General features: G+C 43.9%; 1 protein-coding gene across 3 annotated transcripts in view; it reads left to right on the top strand.

The window, feature by feature from the left end:
* ABAT (4-aminobutyrate aminotransferase) overlaps positions 1–18,742 on the top strand; it is a 102,274-nt gene that overhangs the window by 29,885 nt on the left and 53,647 nt on the right. The window contains exon 1 of one of the 3 annotated variants that reach the window (XM_008565104.1): positions 6,279–6,429. The exons of the other annotated variants lie outside the window; for them this stretch is intronic. The gene's annotated coding sequence lies outside the window, so the exon portion shown is untranslated. Of the gene's footprint in view, positions 1–6,278; positions 6,430–18,742 lie in introns of those variants that run through there. 3 annotated transcript variants of the gene reach the window in all.

The following is an 18,742-nucleotide window of genomic DNA, read 5'->3' as shown; positions in this document are numbered from 1 at the left end:
GAAGTGCAAACTAATGAATGGAAAGAATTACACAGGGAGCTGTAAGAAATTATAGCAGGACACTATATTTCCTTGAGGTTAAAGGAGGCTTCTCTGAGGCAACAACACGGGATGTTTGAGACCTGTGGGATGCATAGCAGTTAGCCAGAGAGGAGTGAGAAGGCCAGTCCAGCAGCAAGAATGGCCAGTACAAAGGCCCTGAGGCCACAGAGCTCTGCTTTCCAGGAATCAAGAGGCCAGAATGGGCAAAGGGGCATGACAGGAGTTAGGAGAGATAGGCAGGCAGGAGTGGCTTAGGCAGGTTCTCAGAAGCCTCATGAAAGACTGGGAGCCAACTTTGAGTTAAGGAGTGACAAGCTGAGGGCATGGAAGCAGGAAGATGACTCTGTCCCTGCAGTACTGCTGCTGAGTGGTCTGGAGGAGGTAATGGAAATGAGGGAAAGAAGCAGATGAATTAGACATTTTAGAGGCAAATTAGAGTGCCCTTTCTTTCTTCTTTCCCTGGTTTCACCCTCAAGCTGATGACCAGGTAATTCTGTTCATGTTCAAAATGAAGGGCTAAAGCATGGTTTGCTTTTATGCCAGTTTGCAAGAGGCAAGAGAGAAGCCTACATTCCTGAGGCAGCAGCTGTGCTGTGGAACCCAAAGCTGGCTGGACTTATCTCCCATGCATCTTAACCAGAAGGTAGGGACGTTGGCGGCCCCAGGTTGTGTATCCCCCAGGCTTTGAACTGGTCCAAGATCATCCTCAGAACCAGTCATAAAATCATCACCACTGTCCCCATCCACAAGAGAATATAGCCAGTACTCGTATGTCATAACTGAAATCAGTGGTCACATGTGGCCTGAGTAGGAGGAGAGAGCTGGAGCCGGAGCCTGTTGGCCTTCCCACGATGTGATCCCATGAAAGAATGAGGCCAGCAGTGTGTTCCAGCAGGGAGGTGCTCGACGGAGTGGAATCCCAAACTTGATCATTTTCTCTAATTCATGTCCCTTTGAGACAAAAGAAGGCTCACTAGTGGAGGAATTGTCTGGTTTATTATCATGGTTTTTTTGTTGTTTTAGCAACTGGTCAATATGGGGATCTGAACCCTGGGCCTTGGTGTTATAACACCGTGCTCTAACCAACTGAGCTAAACAACCAGCCATGATATCACTTCTTAAGGTCTCACATTGGTAAGAAGTTCAGAGTTAGTTGCATACTTTTTAACTAATGCTTAAATGATCTTATGCATTGATTACTCAGATTGTTTAAAATTAAGTGCCACAAATAAGTTGATCTCATAGAAGTAGAGAGTAGGATATTGGTAACTAGAAGCTGGGGAGGGTGGGGGGTGGAAGGATAGAGAGAGATTGGTCAAGGGATACAAAATTTCCGCTAGAGAGGAGGAATAAGTTCTAGTGTTCTGTAGCACTGTGGGGGGACTATAGTTAACAATTTATTCCATATTACCAAATAGCTAGAAGAGAGGATTCTGAATGTCCCCAACACAAAGAAATGATCATTGTTTGAGGTAGATGGATATACTAATTACCCTGATTTGATGATTACCCATTGTGTACAAATATCAAAATATCACATACAATGCATAAATATGTACAAGTATTGTGCCAAATTAAAAATATATATATATTTTTAAAGATGACCTGTAAGGGGATCTTAACCCTTGACTTGGTGCTGTCAGCACCACACTCTCCCAAGTGAGCCCCGGGCCAGCCCTAAAAATAATTTTTAAAGAATTAAGTGCAAGTAGTCAAATCCTTTTCTTGGGGGTTTGTCACACTCGTTCTATTATGTCTCTAATAGAATCTTCAGCACTGGTTGGGAACAACTTGAGAGGCCAGGTTTTGGGATGAACTTTGATTCAAACTCCAGGTCCTTAGGTTATTAGCTCCATGTTCTTGGGCATGTCTCTAAACTACCAGAGCTGCATTTTTCTCCTCTGTAGCTCATAAGAGCACCTTACACAGTTATCAGAATAAATAGGAGGTGCTCAATAAATAGTGGCCAATATCATTACTTAAGATTTAGACTCATTCCAGGTATATATCAGTATCATCTGAGCTGCTTTTTCTACTGAAACACGTAGCTACTGAGCACCTGAAATGTGGCTAGTCTGAATTAAGATATGCTGTGTCTTAGTCCCTTTTGTGCTGCTGTGACAAAATGCCACAGACTGGATAAATTATTAACAATAGAAGCTTATTTGGCTTATGGTTCTGGAGGCTGGGAAGTCCAAGATAGAGGGGCTGCATCTGGTGAGGGTCTTCTTGCTGCTATGGCATCACAGGGCAAAAGAGAGCAAGAGAGGACTGAGTAAGCTTTTGTAACAAACTCACCCCGTAATAATGGACATCAATCCATTTCATGAGCTCAGAGCCCTCATGATCTAATCACCTCTTAAAGGTCCCACCTCTCAACACTATTGCATTGGGGATTAAGTTTCCAAAACAGGAACTTTGGGTGACAAATTCAAGAAATAGCATACTGTAAGCATAAAATACACACCTTATTTCAAAGACTTAGCAAGACAAAATGAACATAAAAATTTCATTAATTAGTTTTATATTGATTAACATGTTGAAATGATGAGATTTGGGATACATCAGGTTAAATAGAATATACAATGAACATTAACTTCATCTGTCTTTTTTTAATGTGACCACTAAAAAATTTTAAATGGCACATATGACTTGTATTTGTATTTCTCTCAGTAACACTGTTCTAAAGTTATGATTTACAAAGTAGGAATGATTAAGAAATGGGAAAAGCGTGGACTTTGCAGGGGCCTATCGGGGTGGCACCACTTTCTGTATACTATTAGAGGAGTCAGTTAACCTCTGTGTGCCTCCACTAACATCTGTAAAATGGGAGATAAAATCTACCACAAAAACATTGTTTTTGAGGCTTAAAAGAGATCGTATATGTAAAGTGCGTAGCTCAGTCCTAGGCAAGTAGGTGTTCAAACACCAACGAAGGTTATAGCGAGGAGTGTTCAGTATTCAGAAGTGAGCTAAGTAAATCCGGAAGATAAATGAACAACAAAAACCCTCATTTGTTTAGCAAGACAGACCTTTGCACACTGTTTTTCTTTTTTATTATTGAAACATAATTGATTATACATATTTGTGGGGTACAGAGTCAAAGATCAATACCTATGTACAATATATGATGATCAAATTAAGACAAGTAGTATATTCATCATTACAAAATATAATTATTCTTTGTGACCCTTTCCCAATTTCTCCCCCCCTCCCCCTTTCCCACCTCTTGGAACCACAGTTCTGTTCTCTCCTTTTGAGAGTTCAACATATTATTGTGATTTTTGTATCTTTCTTTTTTATTTTTATTTTTTTAGCTCCCACTTATGAGTGAGGACATGTGATATTTCTCTTTCTGTGACTGGCTTATTTCACTTCACATAGTTTTCTCCAAGTTCCTTCATGTTGCTGCAAATGGCAGAATTTCATTCAATCCTGCTGGACTCCTTCAAAACTTTCCTAACCTCCGAGGTGTGTTTCTGTGTTGACTTCACCCTCTGGTTAGCTAGCTTCCACAGCGGTCCCAGAACAAGAGGGAAGACCAACATTTACAAAAATACAGCAGCCTTCAGGGCCAGGCTTCCTTATATTACAGGCAGAGTGCGGTGTATTATTTAGGGAGACCCACAGGGCAGGGAAGATATCCCTGAGCTTCAACTCTTGCCTCCCAACCTGGTGGAGAGCTAGTGTTGACACGTGGGACAAGGAAGAGGAAGCTTAGAATGCCAGGTTCCCTGGACACATTGGTACCTACTTCAACCAATATGATACCTAAGTTTGAGGAGCTGCTGAGGACATGGGAGACCTTACACCAATATACTCACAGCTTGTTTTAACTTAATATATTAAAATACTTTCCCATATCAGTACACAAGGCGCTACCTCATTCTTTTTATTGGATGCATGTTATTCTATATTATTCTTGTACCAGTGTTTATTTAACCAGTTCCTGCTGATAGACATTTAGGTTATTTTCAATTTACATCAATGAGAAAAATTTCTTCAGGTAGAATTATGTGGGGGGAAAAATGGATTATGCGTTTAAAATTTTATAGATTTTGATAAATTGCTCTCTAAGACATTTGCATAAATTTACCCTTCCATCAGTGATGTATGAAGTGCCAATTCCCCCACCCCATTAACGCGACCAGATACTTCATGATATTAGTAAGTGTGGAGAAAACAGAAGGACGTAGAGAGACAGCAGCTGTCCAGCTAAGAAATGATAGGAGGGCCGGCCCATGGCTCACTTGGGAGATTGTGGTGCTGACAACACCAAGTCACGGGTTAAGATCCCCTTACTGGTCATCTTAAAAAAAAAAAAAAAGAAAGAAAGAAAGAAAGAAATGATGGGTACCTGACCTAATAGAGGAGAGGATGGAAGCCAGAGCTAGAGCGGAAGTCAGATCCCAAGGTACGGTGGTGAGTGAAGGTAATGGGTGAGAGGAATTTAGGATTCCCCAAGTTTCTGGCTTGAACAAATGGATAGATGTTTGTTCTGTTTACTGAGATGCTGAGCACTGGAAATGGAACAGGTGTAGTAAAGGGAAGACAAAGGCTTGAGCTGAAAACATATTGAGCTTGAGATGCAGGACATCCTGTTAGAGGTAACTACTGGGCCAGGAGAAAGATTCAGGGATGATGAATCATTTGTGGAAACAATGAGCATGCATGAGATCTCACAGAGATGGGTGGATGGATGGATGGATAATGGGTAGATGGGTGGAGGGATGGAGGAAGGGAGGAATGGATGGATTGACAGAAAGACAAAAACCTAGATTTCATTCCATTTAGATTGAGCTATATGAAATTCCTTTTTGTGTTGTTTTAAAATGATTAAATACTTAATTTTATGCAGGCTGAGCATTTTAGGGGGAAGCATACTGATATATGCAATTTACTCTGAAATGCATCAAAATATAGAAAGTATGGATGGATAGATAAAGGGTAGATATGTGATAAAGCAAGTGCCATAACTTAATGGTGGAAGCTAGGGGGTGGGTACAGAGGTGTTCACTGTGACATTCTTTCAACTTTGCTGCACAATGGAAATTTCCACAATAAATTTATGGGGAATGTTTTTCAGTGGTAAATATTGGCAATTTCATGTGGTTTCTCCTAATATTTATTTCTCATTTGGCCAAAAGATCCTTCCACATTCCCAATCTGTAGTATCAACAAATCTGCCTCTCAGAGTCTGCTCTGGCCTTATTCTCCCCAGATTTGGGGGCTGTGGGCTGGGGGCTGACATTTCTTCCTCCCAGAGTTCATGTTGAATTGCCCTAATGTGCTGATTACTGCACTGAGTACGCCGGTATCTGGCTTGTAATAATTATAGATTTCCTCTGCGATTTGATCCCATTGGTTGCCCTGGCAACAGAGTAATAGCTCAACTGAAGCGCTGTCTTGGTGATTTAGAACCGACATGTCTCTCTTGCAGCCTCCGGTCCGGGTGCCCCCACCCCCTTGCCATCGTCATGGCAACTGATGAGCAGCACATGACCAAAAGCTCTGTGTCCCCCACTCCTCCCCCCCATCTTGTGATCATCCCCACTTCCTCTTCTGGACCCCCCCCCCCCCCCATGGGCATTGACTCCAGCTTGGGCTATAATGGGAGGGGCTAGAGTAATTGATCCCCCCAGGTCCCTCCTCTGTCCCCAGAGGTCTTGGAGATGACTTGGTGCCCTCGGACTCCCCTTCATTGCTGTGGCTGGATCTGCTGCAGGAGCAGAGCCCTGGGAAGCCACTGAGGAATCCGAAGCCTTGGATCTCTGCCTTGTCCCTTCAGGGGCTCCTGAGCCTGTTAAAAGAAAAATCTAGGAAGAGGACCCTGGAAGGGGAAAGGGAGGGAAATAGCCTACTTCAGAGAGTCCAAGATGATGTGGCGCATCTTTCTGACTTAATCCGAGCTGGGCTTAAATCATCTTTTTTTAAAAAATCTATGTTCTATTTTTCCTCTCTCTTTCTCTCTCTTTTTTTTCTGTCCCCGTTTCTCTTTGTTTCTGTGCTAATCTTTTCTTTCTGTTTCTGTCTGAAAACCCCTCTTTTCTGAATCCATCTTTCAGTCTCTCGCGCCCTCTCCTTCCTCCTCCGTCGCCTTCGCTGCATCCCTCTTCCTCACGCACTTGCTGGGTACCTACTGAGAACATCCTTTCCCCAAACCTGCTTTGCCTCTGAGGAGCCCTTTACTCTCTCCTGTACCTGAGCCCATGTTCTGGGGACTGCCTGGAAGTCTAGAGCACCCTCCCGAGGGGGGAGCTGATATCCGGCGGCTCCTCTTAGGGCGAACCCAGCCAGCGGCATCCCAGGGACTCTGCAGAATGACCTAGAGGAGGTGTTTTAAGCAGGCGAGCTGGGCTTGCTGCAGGACCCTGACTACCAGGCACTGTGAGTGCAGGCGTGTGTGTGCATTCGTGTGTGTATCTGCAGTCATGTGGCGGCATGTCTCAGTGTGGTGTTGGGGCGTGCAACTGTGTGTGTGCGTGCGTGTCCATCTGTGCAGATGCACCTGTGTGTGGCTTTCTGTGTGAAGGACACACGATTGTACACGACAGATTTTTCAAGGACGTTTTGTGACAAGAACACAGCAGGATGAGCCCCTTTAATGTGGCAACAAAATAAAGAGCGATAGATATAAAAACTATAGATAAGGAACTTGCTTTTGCTTTTATCGGTAGTATTGTAGAACCACTGTGGTAGTATTGTAGAACCACTGTCTACAAATGTCTGCCTTCTGGTCCCAGGAAATGAAGTGAGGGTCACCTTGAGAAAGCATTTTTGCTCAAGCCCCAAAATAAATCCATTCCTTCTAGTCTAAGGGTTAAAACAGCGTGCCCATGCACACACACGCACATGCACTGCTTTCTCTTTGAAACTCGGAGGAATGGAAGCCCAGGAAGCACTGTCAGTAGGCATTTTTTTTTCTTCCCTCCACAATATAGAAGGAATTTGCAGTGGAAATCTCTCACCAGACAACCTGAATGGCTCATGCCAAGAGGGGGTGTGAAGAGGTGTCGGATAGCAGCGTCCAGGCCCCAAGAGGCAGCCAGAGAAAGCAATTTTAGAAAACAGGATTTCATGTGTAGGGCAAGATGTAGGGATCCTGACGACTAGCTGCTTAAGATCCTGCAGTCAGTGTGTGCGAGCTGGCAGCCAGGCCACCCCTGCAAGGGAATCCTTTGTGCTTTGCCCATCCCTGAATATTTGGGAGACTTGGCAGCAAGTCACTCTGGGCGAATGCTGACTGTGGAGTAGGCGCTGCCCCCAGCACCCACAGAGCCTGAGACAAGGACCAGCCTAGGGAAGTTTCTGCTCTGAGCAGAAACGGACCTGATCACATGGTACTCTATGCTCAGTGGCTTTACTGCTATTTGCATTTCCTCCAAGATGCGACCCTCTTTCCCTTGCCATGGCCTCTGTCTGCCGTGGCCACTTTTGTCTGCCTGCAAAAGCTCTAATCATCTTTAAACATCTCTGTCACTGCTTCCTGAAAATCTTCAACTTCCACCCAAGTACAGCTTAATGCTATATGCCGTCCTCTACCTGCCCAGTTCTGACCTTGCACCTCTGGTGTCCTGTGTCCTACTGACCCCTTTCCCCACATTTGTCCAGGAGCCACAGTTTATTTTGCAAGGACTCGAAAAAAATATTAAGGCAAAATACATGCAAAGCAACTGGCTCTTTAAATGTCAGTTTCTTAAAAGGCAAAACAGCTGAGAAACGGTTCCAGGTTAAAAGAGATTAAAGAGCCATGCACCCAAATACAGTGTGTGATCCCGGGGTAAAGCCTCGATCAGGGGAACAAAAAACAGCCACAAAAGACATTTTGGGGACAAGTGAGGAAATCTGGATATAGACTATATTTTAGATAATAGCATTTTATCAATGATACATTTCCTGAGAGTGAAATGCTTTGCATATCAAATAATTTGTGCTGAGGTTATGTAGGAGAATGTCCTTGTTCTTCAAAAATACAGATTAAAGGATTTGGGGATAAAATATCTCAGTGTCTGCAACTAACTCAAATGATTCAGAAGCTAGATGGATGATTGATAGATAGATAGAAATATGTATTATTTGATAGATAATATCTATTATTTGATAGATACATAGATAATATGTATCATTTGATAGATCAATGGAAAATATATATTATTAGATAGCATGGGTGCAAGTGTGGCAAAGTGTTAATTGGTGGTTCTAGGATTACGGGTGCTTGTGAGCACTGCTTGTAACTTTTCTGCAGGTTTGAAAATTTTTGAGTGGCCAATGCATGCTGGGCACTCTGCCTCGCTTTGTACGTAGATTATCTCATTTAATCCTCAGAGCAGCATGGGGATGGGGAGCTGTATCATACCCATTTTCCAGTTAAGAAAACAAAGGAAGAGCCAGATTCGAGCCCAGGCCAAAACCCACATTATACCTCCCACCCCTGTTATTGTGAAACTACTAAAGATAACTCAACAGTCTTGTACCTCTACAAGAAGCACTTCTGGTTTGAGTCTGAGTGACTTTGACTCTTTCCAGGGCTGTAGAGGTTTAAAGTGCTGGATCTAGAGCCAGACTGGGTTTGTATACTGGCTTAGCTACTTAACAGCTGTGTGAGGTTGGGCAAGTCACTTAACCTCTCTGTGCTTTTGTGGGGTTTTTATTTTTTTATTTTTTGGTAGGCGTGGATAATAAAAGTATCTACTCCAGAGGATTGTTCCGAAAATTAAGGGTGTTATTACACGTAAAGAACTTAGAACAGGGTTTGCTGTTGCTGCTACTGCTATAACTATTGCTGTTACTATTATATCTGTTGATGTTATTGTAATCCTGGCACCCCCTGCCTTGGCCAGTGACATATAAACATGGAGGGTCTTTCTCTTCTGCACCCAGGGCTGGCTTCATGGGTTTGTGACTTCACAGGGCCCCCCTCATTCAGAAGAGCCCCACTCTTAGTTTATTGCTCTGTTGTCGTTGGCTTGAAATTCTTAATCTTTTCTTGACAAAGGGTCTCGAATATTCATTTTTTGCTTCAGGTGTCATGAATCATGTAGCTAGTCCTGTCTACACTCTGTTTTTATTGGATCCCACTGAGAGTAGCCACTTAGACGAAACCACTTGTTCCTGCCTGATGGCTTCATGCTGGCATCCCCCAGATCAGATTGCATGTTGCCTTATCCTGGCTCAGTACATTAGCCCATGTGGTGCAGTACGGTAGCCTCTTGTCCCATCTGGCTATTGAGCACTTGAGATGTGGCCAGTCCAAGTTGACACGTGCTGTGAGTGTGAAATTCACACCACATTTTGAAGACATAGTCCCGGGGTGGGGCGGGGGGGAGTTAAATATCTCATTAATAATTACATTATTATTATAATTATATTGACTGTGTGTTGAAATCATATTTTTAGATAACATCTGGTTAAATAAGATTTAACTCTTTTTACTTTTCTTCACATGGCGACTAGAAAATTTTCAGTTACCTATGTGGCTCACATTTGAGGCTTGCATTATATTTCTGATGGGTAACACTGCTTTAGATCAAACTTCCTGTGACTTCATCCAAACTGAACTAGGCCAGTAGGTGACAGCCCAGTAGATCAATTTCCAAGTTACTTTAACCACACTCCAGCCCTGGTGCTCTAGCTTAGACCCAGGTCTCCCAAACAATCCATTAGGCACCTCTCCCTAGGGGCAGGGGTGTCGTTGCTGCTCGCAGCCTTCTTTTCTCTTCCTTTCCTTCTTGAGATGCTCTTCCCCTGAAAGAAACTGATTTTTATACCCAGAAAGTTTGTTAAGTAGCCTAAAGATGTTAGCAAGGCAGTGCAGTGAGTAGAAAGAACACCAATGTTGGAATCAGTAGAACTAACTTAGAATTAAATTAAAATCTCAAGATACCAGTTCTCCGTGGAGTGAGCTTGGGCATGTTACTTAACTTCTCTGTGCGGGGAAGCAGAACAGCACTGGCTTTAGAGAAGTACGGACCTGGGTTTGAAGCCCAGTTCTGCCAATGAAAAGCTGTGTGATACAGAACAAGTCACTTACCTTCTCTGAATTTCAGTCTCATCCATGCAATAGGGCTGATGATGCCTAACGTGTAGACTATTGCAAGGATGGAATAAAGAGAAGCAGAGCAAATGCCTAACCCAGCAAACCAGCACGTGGCTGGTGTGCCCTTAATCAATGCATTCTTAGCGGTATCAATACTGTCACCAAGAGGGAGAACACTGACTTATGGGTAAGCAAAAAATCTTACTCTTCACAATTGAAGTACAGATATACAATACAATACCTAGACAGATAGACAGTACATCTATGGAATTAAAATTTTGTTGGATATTTGTTTAAAAAAGAATCCTTAGAGGGAGTAATAACAAAAAAAAGGTTGAGAAACATTGTATTAATCTGATACAAGATTGAGAGACAGCTTTTCAGTTCTGATTTCTGTGGTTATCGTAATGTAGGGCTGGAACTCCATTACTGAATTCGACAAGTGATTATTGAGCAACCGTTACTGTCAGGCACCATTTTGGAACCTGGGTAAGCAAATATGGCCCTCCAGGCACATGCTTTCTAGAGCTGGCCTCTGTGGTCCTCTGGGCAGGCGACCCCTAAAATGACTCCCTCCAGAGATCTCAGTTTGGGGGCAGATATCAGAGGGCTCCTATCCCACCCTCTTCCTAGTGCAGGACTGTCCTCCATAATTTCCCTGCAAACTAGGTACTCAGCCTCCAGGCTCCCACTTCCATCATGGAGAACCTGCCCCTCAGGTGTGCTGTAAAGACCTCCAAGAAAACGCACACCTGTTCAGCAGACGTCACATAAACACACAAGCTCAGCAGAGCCTCTGAAGTCTGCACCCAGGAGGCTGGAACCAGCCTCTTGTATTTTGTTTGTTTGTTTTGTGTTGTTTCCCCTCCTTGATGTTGTACATTCGATTTTGTGTGCCAGATGTTCACACACTTGAAAAGCCATCCAGAGTAGAATGCAGAAGGAGGGGTGGCCTCGGTCCTGAGCAGGCAGGCAGGTGGGGTGGATCCTTGTCAGTCCTCTCGGTCCCACTCCCCATGCACCTTGCAAGGGGGTGGAAAGGAAAGCACTATTGCCATAGTGACCACAGAGCCCAGGCCATCACCGTGGGACCGTGATTGGAGCATTTAGTTTCATAAAATGAAGCAAACATTTGTTGAGCTTTCTCTGGGTGTGATGTGGTGCTAGACGCTGGGGATGCTGAGATGGATTGGTCCCTCACTATCATGGTATGCTGGTGACCCTCATCACATTGTGAAATTGTCTTATGTTTCTTCTACTAGAATAGGATACAGAGATTTTGCTCTCTGGTCCCTACCCCATCCCCGTGTCCTTAAGATTTACTATTGTGTCTTCAGGTGGTAGGTAATCAAGAAATACCGGTGCCTAACAATGAATGTATGAATGAATGAATGAATGAAAAAATGAGGTTCACAGGTTAAAGGGAGAGACAAAGATAAGAACACATTACAGGTAAACCTTAAAAGAATATGGATATTAGTTTATAGATAACCTAAACATGGCAATATTAACAATTATTGAAACTAGGTGGTGCCTATACCCAAGGTCATTCAGCCACCCTGTGTGTTTGAAAATTTTTATTTAAAAAAAAAAAAAGATTACTAGAGAATTACAGATGAGTGACATCTAACATTGAACTGAGAGTCAGGAAGACTTCCTGGAGGAGGTGACCAAGGCACAATATGAAAATGTTCACACAAGTTTAGGGAATGTCACCAGGAGCCAGGGATAGAAAGGACATTCACAGATGATACTACGTGAGTGACAAGGACAGTGTGTGTGCAGGTCAGGCAGGAGGTGCAGCCAAGGGAGGTGGGTTAGTGTGTGTCCCTCCAAGCAGCTGGATAGCTGGGAGCTAGGAAATGTTCGGACAAGACAGTTACTGCATCAGTTTTGCTGTGCAAAAAAATTAAATGGTTTAATGAAAGTCCTCAAGGGTTCCTACAACCCTTCTCTTTCCACCTGGAGGATGGCTTAGGTTTTGTGCATTTCCCAAGGAGTATCATTTTAGAGATTTGCTTCTTTTTTATTTTAAAGGAATTTATTTTTTAATTGACATGTATGGATTGTACATATTTATGGGGTACAGAGTTGTATTTCCATACGTGTATACAATGTGTGACGATCAAATCAGGGTAATTAGCATTGTCATTGTCACAAAAGTTTATCATTTCTTTGTGATGAGAACATTTGGAGATTTGCTTTTTTTACTTAGTGTGTTTTCCCATATAAGTATCAAGAAGTCATAGAACAGAGACATTTTTCTCAAAGCAAAGGTAGAGAATGCCTCCTGATGAGAGTCAAGGAAGCCGGGTAGGGCTGGACGCCCCCCAGCCTCCCATGGAGCATGCTAAATAAATACCCTAGACCATGCCAGGATAAATTCTGTCACTATTTAATTTACTATGATATTTGGCTCTGTATGGACAAAACATTGAGGAAGCCATTGATTTGGGGGCTGGTGGGGAAAGTAATAGGCTCTTCTAGTCTCACATATTTGGTTTTCTTTTTTAGCAACAGGCTGCTACAGGGACGGAACCCTGGATCTTGTGTTATCAGCAACACGCTCTAACCACTGAACAACCAGCCAGCCCGGCCCCATGCATTCATAATGAAGCACATCCTGTGACCAGCATTTTTCCCCAGAGAGAGCTTCAAATTCCAGCCCTCTCTTTGCTGACACTTTTTGTCCCCCAGCTTCCACTCCTGCTAAACCAGCCCGAGCTAAAGCAAGTTAAAAAGGCACTGTCAGCTGTAGAGTTAACAGCTCCAGCCATCTGCCCTCTAGCATCCCGTGGGAAGACTCCAAGTCCTCCCCAAGTAGACAGATTAAGTTTCATGTCTCGTAAAAAGAAGCCACCAGATGCGGAGGTAGGTTTGAGCATGAGCATCTTGGAAATCAGCACACAGATAGCATTCAGCGCTGGCCAGTTAGCTCACTTGGTTAGAGCATGGTGCTGGTAACACTAAGGTCACAGGTTTGGATCCCCATACTGGCCAGCCAACCAAAACAAAAAGAATGACCATCCAGAAGGCCTTAATGTTTGTCCAGGATCATATGATTCGCAGCTAATATGACCACATCAAAAGCAAGGGGTGACCTGCCTGTTTGGTTGACATAGTTTTTTTTGGAAGGCGGTGCATGGATGGATCAGGACACTTTTTCATAACTTATCCTTGGGCCTCCCCTTCGCTAGCTCTCCTCCACCAAAATGTTTAAAGTGTTGGTTAGAAAGCAAGAAAAAGTAGGCAGACTCTTAGATTAATTTTTAAAACATCCATTAAACATTCTCCATTACCTGGAGCTGTCCTAAGTGCCATGGAGCTATAAAGATGTCAGTTCTTCCATTCAGCACCACGCTCAGCCAGTGAGCTAACCGGCTATCCCTATATGGGATCCGAACCCGTGGCCTCAGTTCTTCCATTCAAAGGACTGTTGTAGTTCACTCGGGCTGCTATAACAGAGTGCCATAGGCCAGGTGGCTTATGAACAACAGGAAGTTATGTCTCACAGTTCTGGAAGCTGGAAAGTCCAACATAAAGGCTCCAGTAGATTCAGTGTCTTGTAAGGGACCTGCCACCTGGTTCCTAGGTGGTGCCTCCGTGCTGTGTCCACATATGTGGAGTGTCAAGGGAGCTCTCTGGGGTCTCTTTTGGGCTCTGCCTTTGTGATCCCATCACCTCCCAAAGGCCCCATCTCCTAATATCATCACATTGGGATTGAGTTTCAACATGTGGATTTGGGGAGGGTGCAAACATTTGTCTATTGCAAGGACATTACATTTCATTCTCTGGGATAGGGGTCCTCCTGGAATTCAGGCCTCTGCATCCTGGAAGGGACAGGGGGACAAGAGTTGGGGTGCAGGGTAAATGTTAAGTGTGGGCTGAGGTTGGAATTGCTCGATTAGGGCAATAAAGGCCATGAAGCATGAACATGTGGCCAAAAGCTTTGGGAAGCTGTGGATCGTGATAACTGTTGAAATTCCTTTTTCCTGGAGAAGGGATTTGTGTTGGTCTGAGTTGTCTGATGAGGTTTCTGCATAAGGACTGAAGCTACCAATCTGGTAATGTGCATAGATCGTGGTCTTCGGACCCAGACAATTTTGGTCACTCCACTATCTCCTGCTGTGTGTCCTTCTGCAAGTGGCAAAACTCTCTGAGCCTATTCCCTCACCTGAAAAATGGGAATAATAATATTTGCTTTCCAGGATTAGATGGCATAGTGTGCGTGAAGCCTGTCACAGTAAACATAAATTCATTAAATCAGAGCCGATACCTACATACATGCGTGTAAATGAAAAATCTTCTGCATTTTGAAGAGTTAAGGTATTTTTTTTTTCCTTTTTTTTTTGTCTTTTTTCGTGTCCGGCAACGGATCGCAACCCTCAGTGTTGCACCCGTACCAGACTGGGACCGGCAACGGGATCGCAACCCTCGGTGCTGCGTCCGCACCCCGCTCAGCCAGTGAGTGGGAACCGGTCTGTATGTGGGATCCGAACCCTCGGCGGGAGTGCCGCCACGCTCCCAAGCGGTGCACTGTAGCAGTGCGCCACCGGGCCGGCCTGAGTTAAGGTATTTCTAAGGAAATGTAGGAATACTATAACTCCAGTCACCAACAAAGTGTTACTAAGTCACAAGCTATGCAGTCCTTGAAGGAAACAAATGTTTCATTTGTTATTTGCCCCGGTATTTGCAGACTTAGCAGTTCCTAGAGTCCTTAAAAATGGTTTGTTTTCTCCCAGTAGGAAGTGTGTCTGCTCCAGGCATGCTGACCTTATTTGTTTGGTTGGTTTTGGTCCTTCCCAGTGGAACCCAAGATCCTGGATATCAGGGCAGGACATGTCCTCATTCACCACGATTATCTCCAGTGCTCGGCACAGGTGCTCAGTACACACTTAACAGAACTGAACAAACTGATTTTAAAAGCTGGACCTTCTTCTATGGCTCTGGTCAGAGTAGCTTCTCCAGTGTTTGCACAAGCACCTTCCTAAACAAGATTCTGTCTTTCATTCTTTCCTCCTAGGATGGGAAATCCAAAACTATCTCATGCATTTGCAGATGTGTCTTTCTGCATATTCCTACCCCAGAACAATTTCACACTCAGAGGGCTGTATACACACAGAGGGCTTCTGTTTGAAACTTGTCCATTCTCTTTTCTCTTCACTCTTTCATGGACTGGGTAATTAATTACCTGCCTGTTAGCAAAGATGTGCTCATGCTCCCTGCATACCTGATTTAAGTTCACTGATTCTTCCTGATTGAAGCCTGGGCGGGGAGGGCTGTGAGACCGGGCATTCCTGTGGTTGGAGGAGGGAAGGTGGATCTCAGATAAATCCTGTCCCAACAGCATCCCTCACAGCCCGTGAATGGGGGCCCTGTTAGCCATCTGCAAAGGCCCAGGACTCTGGCTTTATTGGTTGTCATGGCAACCCTGGCCTTGACAACAGAGGCGCACTTGGCTGAGTGTGTCATTGTGCCCCATTGAGTCTGCACAAAAACTGAAGGCTGGGGTGGCAGTCAGGAAAGGAATGTCCCGAGTCCCTGCCAGCACCTTTGTCTTGGTCCTGAGAGTAGATAGAATGACAGGGAGCATCTTTGGGGCCCCAGAGAGGTCTGGCATGTCCATTTCTAGCCAGTGATGTGTGTAAAGATTGCGTGTTGACAAGGCCTGGGAGGCAGCGTGGTGGAAAGGTAAGTCAGACACCATCTTCACAGGATGTTTGTTGAGCGTTTACCATTTATTCAATGATTGTTTGCAGCCAGGCCAGCTCTGGAGCTGGGGATACAGCAGGGACCCAAGTCCCAAGTCTCCTCAGCTCACCCTCTGCCAGCCCAACAAGCAGGTTCAGTTGGTATTATCCCCGTTTTACAGGCAAGGAAACTGAGGCAAAGAGAGGTTACTGAGTGTGCCCAAGGTCATATAGCAAGTAAATGATGGGCCAGGGATGGCTAGTCCTTTTGAAGGTACAATCATTTTGAAGGATGCAAAGATTTGGAAGATGCTAGGTACAAGTAGTGGAAAAGAAGAGGAGAGAGGCTGGTTTCAAATCCAGTACCTGCGCACTGCCTCCCCAAATGACCACCACAAGCTTCACTCCCCCTGTGTCTCTGACATGTTTGACTTTCTATTTCCAGGGACTCCTGGGTTCTGTAGACTTGTGGTCACCTGCACGGTCCACCATACACCCCTTATAGTAGTTAATGTTGCTTTGCCTCCCACAGATTTGTCACCCCTTTTCCCCTGGGTGATGGAGCTGCAAAGGATTACTCAAAGCCCATCTCTTCTGAGCAGTGAGAAGCCCCAAGGGGTTAATCTCCCAGAACTCTCAAGAGAGAGGCATTCCTTCCATTTGCAAAATTAACCAAGAACTGGGGTTCTCGCAGATATGGAGTATACTTATATTTATAAAGCAAATATATTTCACAAGGCCTAGTTTCAAGTTTAGCCTAACTTCTTAAAAGTACATATAAAAATGTTAATCTTGCAAAAGACAGGAAATTTTTCCCAGGCTAGTCTCTGTTGTAAGATAAAGAATTGTAACACAGCAAGGTTGCTGCCTCAAGGACAGACAAGTTACTGATTAATATGTACAGATACTGGGAAATTGCTATAGGGAGAGAGAATGTTTGCTAAAATCAAGCTTTTGTTGGTGGATCGACTTAACCTCTTGCAAATTGCATTATGGAATGTCACCTTGCTTGTCTTACTGAATGTTACCAGCTTCTATTGTTAAACTTGTTAAACTGTACTTAGCAAAAACCCCACCTATGTTCTTTTCCTGTAACTTCCTGGTCTAGAGAATAAATGTGGGGCAAGAACCCCAGTTCTTGGTTAATTTCTCAAATGGAAGGAATGCCTCTCTCTTGAGGGTTCTGGGAGATTAACCCCTTTGGGGCTTCTCACTGCTCAGAAGAGTTGGGCTTTGAGTAATCCTTTGCGGCTCTGTCACCCAGGGGAAGAAGGGTAACAAATCCATGGGAGGCAAAGCAACAGTTAAGGGTAGTTCTCCACCCCGCTTTGAAAACTTCCCCAATGCCCAGCTCATACCTGTGAGACTCAGGCATAGCTGATCTGGGCAGGGTTCTGACACAGGTGTAAAGGCCCCCCCCCCGCCCCCCCCCCCGTGATGTGCACCCCAGACTATGTATCTCTGGCTTTTGAGCTAAACGGCCTTAGACAAGCCCTTAAACTTCCAAGCCTGTCATGCAAAACAAATTATATCACATGTAGTAGTAAGCGATAAAAAGCAGGTTATACCTTTTCTGCTATTATTCTCCCTCCAGAGCAAATTGGAAGAATTTTTTTGTTTTATTTTTGATTTTCTTTTTTTTTTTTTTTTTCCACTTTACTAATTTAAACATTGAACTTGGCCTCTTGGCCCATCCCACCCCACCTTCCCAATGCACAAGGCAGATAAGAAAAAGCAGAGAGAGCTAATTAGCATTTTAATGAAAGGAAAGGGGATGGGGAGAGGTGATTGGGACCACAGAGCTCACTATCTGGCTGGTGCAGGATTTTCAACTTGTTTTGATGGAGACACACAGTAAGAAATAGAACTTATTACAGATGCACTGCATGGCTGAAACAAAAATCACCCTTGTTCACCATGTACTCTGACCATTGCTATTCTGTTTAATTTATTGACTGACTTAAATTTCAGTTTTAGTTCTGATCATGTCAAGGTGAAAGTCCCCACTTGGTGTGAACCTGCCTTTACCTACTAGCCTGTCTAATATCTGCTAGTCTCCTGTTCTAGCAAAAGGACAGGGCTAGGCCTGAGGCTGAAGCTTGGGCAGTCACCTCTGTCCAGCTTTTAATTGCATAACCTGCTTTGATTTTATTATATTCTGTTCCGAGTCACCTTTATTTGTTGCAATTGAAGCTTTGGGGCAGGGGCAAGGGTAGTGAATAGAAAGGGTTCTAGGAAAATAACTTTATTTAAATTTTGAGAGCAAGTTGATTTCAAGAAAAATGTTAGTTAAGTACAAATCCAATGGGAATTGAGAACTGGAGGAAGAGATGGTATGCTGTGTTAAGAACTGAGGTGTGGACCGGTACAAAGTTAAAAAATTCCAGTTAGATAGGAAGAGTAAGTTCTGGTGCTCTAGGGTGACAATAGCTAATAATATTGCATTGTATATTTCAAGATAACCAGAAAAGAGAATCTTGAATGTTATAACCACAAAGAAATGATAAATGTTTGGGTGATAGAAATGCCAACTATTCTGATTGGGTCATTATACAATATGTGCATGCATTGAAACAACAAACTGTATCCCATAAACATGTTCAATGAATGAAAATAAATTTAAAAAAAAAAAAAAAAGAACTGAGGTTTAGGAAATGCTAAATCTTTTCCTAGGGGGAAGATTTGGGGTAAGCAACCAGAGTGCTTTGATTCTGGGATTTCTCCAGCCTTCTCTTGGTCATAATCCTTAGGGTATGCCAGTACACCGAAAGCACCCCACCTCCAACCCCAAGATCTTCAGGCACCCTCTTGAGGATTGCAAAGGGCTTGGTGCAAAGAATGGGGCCACAGAAATGCTACTTTTGGGTAGAAGCAGGGTTTGGGGAACAATGTCTTGGTGACCTCTCAGTACCCTGTGGAACTCTCAGCATGCCTGCCAGATGATTCTCAGAGTCATAAGTGGCCTTTAAAACAG

This window comes from Galeopterus variegatus, unplaced genomic scaffold (genome assembly GCF_000696425.1).
Source record: "Galeopterus variegatus unplaced genomic scaffold, G_variegatus-3.0.2 Scaffold195, whole genome shotgun sequence".
Taxonomy (NCBI): Eukaryota; Metazoa; Chordata; class Mammalia; order Dermoptera; family Cynocephalidae; genus Galeopterus; species Galeopterus variegatus.
The sequence above is the reverse complement of the archived record's forward strand: the minus strand, read 5'-3'. Positions and strand labels throughout refer to the sequence as shown.